Raw genomic sequence first — 7,259 nt, 5'->3', positions numbered from 1 at the left:
AGAGAAAAAGAAACAGAGAGAGAGAGAGAGAGAGAGAGAGAGAGAGAGAGAGAGAGAGAGAGAGAGTATGTGTGTGTGTGTGTTTCAGATAGACCAAAAGGAGGAGAGTGTCTGAGAAGACACCTTGGGAAAAAAACATCTGAAGCCCAAAAATCCTGGTCGATAATAATATGCAGGTATCATAAGATCTTGGCTGGGAGGTAGCCAGATCAGCTTAGAGAATTAATACAATCAGTAACTACCCAAGATATGGAGGTGCACCCTGAAATACATCTTGGTTTCTCTATGTGGTTATAGAGGTCTAGCAAAATTAAAGAAATACAGCTGTTGGATTATATTAAAAATAATTACTTCTAAAAGAGAATAAGTACCCTACAAAAGCCTACAAAATGATTGTCTTAGTTTCTCCTGACAGTCTTCCAAACCATTTTGTTTTGTTTGTTTTTGTTTTCCTTTGTTGTGTTGGACTTTTTTTTTTTAGAAAACAATTATGATTAGTTTATCAGCTTACTGAATTCTACAGTATTCATTTTGTAAGCGGTTGTCTTACCTATTAATATGGTGTCAGCATGAGACAATGGATCGGCCTGTGACTAAGTGGTTATGAAGAACATGGGGAAGATAGGCAAGGAGTAACTCAAAATTATGTGACATAAATAATGTTTTTGACCCTGGTAGTGAAATGTTTCATAAGCAGAACTATATATAGAAATATAGAGTGTAGATAATTCAGTTTTATAGATGTTACTTTCAATATCACATTGCTATATACAAATTGAATATTCTAGTCACCTGTAAAAAACTTAGTTTGAGAACAAAGCAAAGATTCCACACAGGATTCAAAATCATGCTAATGTAATATGACAGTCTTCTCATTAAAGCTATATAGTAAAACAAAATTGCATATATGAGGTCAAGAAGGACTGTAGTTAAAATAAGAGATTCCCATGACACCTGTCAATGTCTTGTTCAGTCAATGCTCTAAGCTAACACAAATTCTTCATTCACGGCAGCATTTTTCTGGGTAGATTCATTTCTTTTGTGTCATCATTTCAGCAGAAGTGCTGCTATTTTAGACATATATTTTGATTTTAGTCTTTAGTGTTTAGCAGGTACATGTGCTTCTATGGTTGCTAGTTAAGTTATGTCATTGATGTTATTGCATATGTATTAAAACTTACAATATCAACAGAAATGATGATCACTTTGAGGCGTCACTGCTTGGTGGAAGAAATCTCTTTCACAAAATTTATCTTCTTTGATGGGGTCAGCTTTCTTGTAAAGAAGATAATTGCCTTCCAGCTCCTAAGCCCTGTTGTGTAGATTAAAACTGCATGAAAGTAAAGGTCAAATGGTGAGTCCTATGAAATAGAGTATGGTAATATCCCTCCCAAAATTTATAGAATAAAGATTGAGAATAATTGGTAATTATATGTAAATTCAGTGAATGAGTAGTCAAAAAAACTAAAATAGCAGTAATATCAAGAGTTGAATCTCATACTTAGAAACCCATTAGTTAATAGTTCAGTGTTGCAGGAAAAAAGTATTTACTGTGACATGCCAGTTGCTGACTCTACTACAAACATAAAGCCAGCAGGATTGAAGGTTAGACTTCCAATGTTTAAAATTTAAATTATTGTTTTCAATAATTGATTTGTGGCAAGAAGTGTTACTATATCTCAAAAAGTACTTCCAGTTTCCATAATGGTAACTTAAGAGTAGCTGAGATTTAAGAATTTCACTTTGGGCTGGCTTTACTATTAAATTACAAAAATGTGACAAAAATTAAAGCATTTAGTTTCTTATGTACTACACAAATATTTCCAAACTGAAACAATGCTAAAATTAACAGCATATATCACAATTTTTAAGATGCTTCTGTCTGAGCTATGCCTATGTTGTACTTAAAAATAAAACTAGGGAAACAAACCTGAAAAATTACAGACCCACAGAAGTCCCACAGAAAGTTATATTACCAAAATATTCTTGATTACCTTTGAGTATTAAAAGCCAGAACTTTGGTGTGTAGTCTTCCTATTATGGAGTTTGTAGGTTCTTTCCCTGAAACACAGCCTTTCTCAAACTGTTCCCATCTCTTTTAGCAGAAACAAAAAAGGGAATAGTGAACACTTGGTTACTAGCTATGAGCCAACCTTGCAGTCTTTGCCTCTGTGGAAATAAAGTCTGAATTTTAGAAATCAAAAGCTCTCTCCTTCTTCTTTATGGTACAATATCTTTATCTATGAGAAGACCATATTGTTTTAAGAAGGAATCGTTTGAAACACAGCTTTAATATTTTGATACTGTATGAGTAAGTAGAAATATTGTTAAGATGATATCCAGCCTTGTCATCTCTGTGTGACACTATTCTTTGGGAGATCTGAACAAATTTCTATTCACCTCAGATAGACAACCATCAAAGCCCAACATAGTGAAACAATGAGTTTTGTTAGCGATACTTAGAGAAATTATGGGCAAGGGGTTATGTTTAGTACCAAAAGTGATTCAAATATATCATCATCAAAAGCTAACTCCAACATGATAGTTCATGGACACCTGGAGCACACTGTAGGTAGCCAGCAGGTAGCTCAAAAGATTAGAGAGTGTCATTTCCAAGTAGCTCAGTTGTGCACCTCTTCCAGGAAGCTTGGACAGTCAATGCTTCTGCTAGAGAGTTAGTGTGATCTCTATTTATTCCAGGCAGCTCTGCTTGCCTGACTTTCATGTAGGCAGCTCAGCTGGTTTGAGACTGTCTTTCAGTAGTCATTACTGCTTTTGTGTACTTGGAACTGATGGGGCCTAGTGAATCTGCTCAGTTTCAGGGGGTTTTTCAAACTTTTGTGTTCCTTGCTTCCAGAAATTAATGTGGTCCTAAACTGTTTCACCTATCTTTAGATTTTAAGTTTAGATTCCAAAGTTCTAGAATTTAGGACATTTTGTGTCATAATGAGTTTCCTTCCAAGATGGAAGATTTTAACCTCAAATGAATTGCTACATAACAAAATAATATCATTCAAATGTTCTTATATATATATAAATAATATCACTTTAATATTGTTTCCCTCTGGTTAATATGTACTCAAAGTTTAGGAGAGCATCAGAAATATTAACTGGCACATAACATTTTCATTTTTATATCAAAGCTTCCTATAAATATTTATATTATTCTAACTATATATATATATACATATATATATATATGATATGTGCATACTGTGTGTGTATGTGTGCATGTGTGTGCTTGTGTGTGTGTGTGTGTGTGTGTGAAAGCATGAATGTGCCACATTCTGCATGATGTGGAGATTAGAGGACAACCTAGGATCTTAGTCTACACTGTTCTCCCTGTTTGATGTAGGGTGTGTTTTTCGACACTGCATATGACAGACTAGGTGGCCCTTTAACTTCTAAGAATTCTGCCAACTTCCCTTCCCATCTAAGTTAAGTGAACCGACGTAAATCTGCACTAACCCATTTGGCTTTATCTGTGTGGCTCCCAACAATCATGACAGTGTGAGTAAATGCTTTGTTAACTAAGCCATGTCCTCAATACTTGCACATTAGTGTAAAATTATAATCAATGTTCTTTATCTTTATAGAAGAAAACAGATTTAAGGAGACTCTAGTATTTAACCTTGAGAAACAATATTAACTAATACAAGCATATATATAATGAGTGTAAAGTTATTAATATATACATAAAGTATGTTAAATTATATAAGATCTGGTTTTACATTTTGATAATCGTAATTGGCTTTATCTATTTTTATGAAATGATAAAAACATAAGTGTGGATCTGATTTTATATATATATCCCAATTTAAGAAATAAATAGTTTTCTTACAATAAACCACCTAACTGCAGCTCAAACCATTGTATTTCACTTAGTACAGGTAAATATAATTAAAATAAGATGATTGTATCTCTCAGTAAAACAAGAAACGCAAATAATCTTAAAATTAATTGTATTTTGATAGCTATTTACAGAAGCAATAAATTGTTGATATGTCTGAATAAGTAGTCCATACATGTCAGAGAAAAGATGTCTATCTCTGCTGCCTAGATGTAAACAAGACAATTAAATTCGATTGGAAGAGGAAAGAAGGAGTAGGAATGACATTGCTGATACTGTAGCTGGGGCAGCTTGATGAATACCTTTCCTTCAGATCAGTGACCTGCAGAATCCAGTGGAGAATTGATCACTGGTCTAGATTGTGCTAAAGCATTTTAGGTATAGAAAAAAAACAACTGGAATGATCCTGAGTCAAATAAAGAGTAGATTTTCAGAAGAGAAATAACATTCTTTTTTGTTCTTTATTTCTTTCTAGAAAGACTATGCCTTATTAAAGTATGTATGTTCTAGTCATACATATGTACTTAGATACAAGCTGAGATATGAACTATAATTCATTTGTTTATATTATTCACTTCACAGCCTAATCACAGCCCTCCTTCTCTTTCTCCCACTCTTATCCTCACACCACCTCCCCCATCCTTGAATTCCCTTATCCTCAGAGAAGGGGACACCCCACTCCCCTTGGATACCATATCATCCTGAAACACCAAGTCACAGCTGGACTAGGCCCATCCTCTTTCCTGGAGGTCAGGCAAGTCAGATCAGCTATGGGAAAGGGATCTGAAGGCAAGCAAAAGAGTCAAAAACAACCCTCCATTTACATTATTAAGGGACCCACATGAAGAACAAGCTTCACATCTGCTACATATATGTAGGGGGCCTCAGTGTATGCTTCTTGGTGAGTAGTTCAGTCTCTTCGAGGCCCCTGGGTCCAGGTTAGTTTACTCTGTAGGTATTCTTGTTGTGACTCAACCCATGGAAGAGAGCCAATCCCTGACATTCTTAATGATAATTTCTGTTTTGCTTGCAGACAGGAACCTAGCATAACTGCCTTCTGAGAGGCTTCATCCAACAGCTGATGGAAACAGATGAAGAGACCCACAGCTGAACAATAGGCAGAGCCCAGGGAGTCCTATGGAAGAATAGGAGGAAGAAACGAGTGACCAGAAGGGGTCAAGGACACCAAGAGGTAACACAGAAATTCTCTAAAATTCTGATTTTCCTAGCATATACTCAAGCAAGTGAAAATTAAGACATAGGTAAGAAACCAGTCATTGAAAACACCTTTTTGTTGTTGTTGTTGTTGTTGCTATTGTGTGTCTTGTTTTGAGATTATAATATAACCATTTCCCTTTACGTTTCCTCCATCTGAGCCCTCCTAAATAATTCTCCTCACGGTCCTTCAAATTCATGACCTCCTTTTCCATTGTTATTGCATTCATTATGTATGTTTGTATGTGCATATGTATAATACATATTCCTAAGAAGAACCTATTCAGTCTATACAGCGTTACTTCCCTGTATGTTTTCAGGGCTGACTGGCATGTGCAACCAATATGTATGCTCTTCCCTGGGGAACGACTTCTCCTGCTCCCAGTTTTGTTCAGTTGCATATGGTTCTTGGTGTACAGTTGAGGTCTTGTGGGCTTTATTCATTTGCTTTGACATGTTCACTGTGTCGTTCTTGTTCGATTCATGTTTGAGCCTAAGCATTTTTTAAAACTTAAGGAATAAGGATCCTATACCATCTTCACAGTAACTGTCAACATAAAACTTGTGTATTCATGAGCCTAATACTAGGTTATCTGTATTGTTCTTTTGTATCTCATTTTATCATTATATAATTTAGTAATCCCCACATAAGTCTTCAAGCCTCCCAGTTCTTGTTTCTTTTATGGTTCGCCAGGGAAAAGCATACATAATGGTTGCATGCGCCAAACAATGTTTTGAATTCTAGTTTCCCTTCTCCATTTATGCCACTCTACTATGACATGGTTCTGTGGTTTCATGATCAGCATATATGAAGCACACAGTTCTGTTTTGGAGTGAGCCTCTCACTTCTTCTTATCCACTGTGCACGTGTCCTCTTTGACATCCTGAAGTCTGAACACTTCACAGGGGAGACTGAGAAGAATCTCCTTCCTCCATTGAAAATTTCCTTCCTAATATTTTAAAAGTTATTTTTAAAGTATTCTTTACTTAAGACAATTTTAAAGTACATCATAGTGAAAAGATGTGAACCTATTATCAAGAATACAATAAAATTATTTTAAAATGATGCTATATTTTATATTTAGCCATGCATTAATCAGATTTGCTTACCTACTGCTGTTATTGAGACCTGGTATGTTTTCATGTTATTTTATTCATCTGAATTAGAATATTAGAATATTCTAATATTCATTAGAATATTTTGTATTATATGTTTTGAAGTTCTGTTTTCATTTATGCTGAGTAAACACTAAAGAGAAGAATTCCTGGAATATAAAGCAATAATATAAAAGTCGACAGGCCATTTTTCTCAAAATATCTACAATTTATATCCCTATTAAATTCTTTGCATTGTTCCAGTAACAAGACAAAGAGACAATCATCTCACCAACATTTAGCTCTGTCTTATGAATTTTACTGTGGTAAGAAAAGGTTGACATTATATGATAGCCATAATTTATAGTTGATAATGACTAGAGATATAGGAAGCATTTTCATGTGCTTCTTGGCATTGTTCATCTCCTTATGTAGAAGCTTAGTTTAAATAATTTTCCTCACTTAACTCAGTACCTTAACATTTTATTTTATCATACATTTGTAGTCTTTGTGACTACATGTGTTGTTTTAAGTGTCTTTGCACATATATGTGAGTGTGAGTGTGTTTGTGTGTGTGTGTGTTTGTGTTTATGTAACAAATGTCAATCTTTGATCAAATAAAAGTTTTCTCCTGGCTGTGTCTTGCTTGTTATGTGTCTGTTGTGTGTTTAACAAGTAGGCATTATCACTTATATACACAAATGTAACTGTACTTTTATGTTTTTATTCATTCTAGTTAAGATTAAATTTAGAAAATAAAAAAATCAACAACTCCTATGATATAACAAGATGCTCAGTGATACATTCTTCCCTCTGGCTGTAACTTTGTACTTATATTTATGCTTCACTTTGAATTAATTCTGTTGTATAAAACTAGTTATACAAGTATTTTTTGAGATGTCCCAAAACTCTTCAGAAGATAAACACATCCTGGCCATCAGTCTCCATTTTCACACCTATGTTTAGATGAATGCCTAGAAGTGATCTATGCCATCTCACGCTTGAACATAACACATCATCAAAATCTAAAATATTAAAAATTATATCTTACCCATGATGCACATTCATTTTTAAAATATAAAAATTAAACATGTTTGAA

This window comes from Grammomys surdaster, unplaced genomic scaffold, assembly GCF_004785775.1.
Source record: "Grammomys surdaster isolate TR1022 unplaced genomic scaffold, NIH_TR_1.0 65, whole genome shotgun sequence".
Taxonomy (NCBI): Eukaryota; Metazoa; Chordata; class Mammalia; order Rodentia; family Muridae; genus Grammomys; species Grammomys surdaster.
This window is presented reverse-complemented; position numbering follows the sequence as displayed.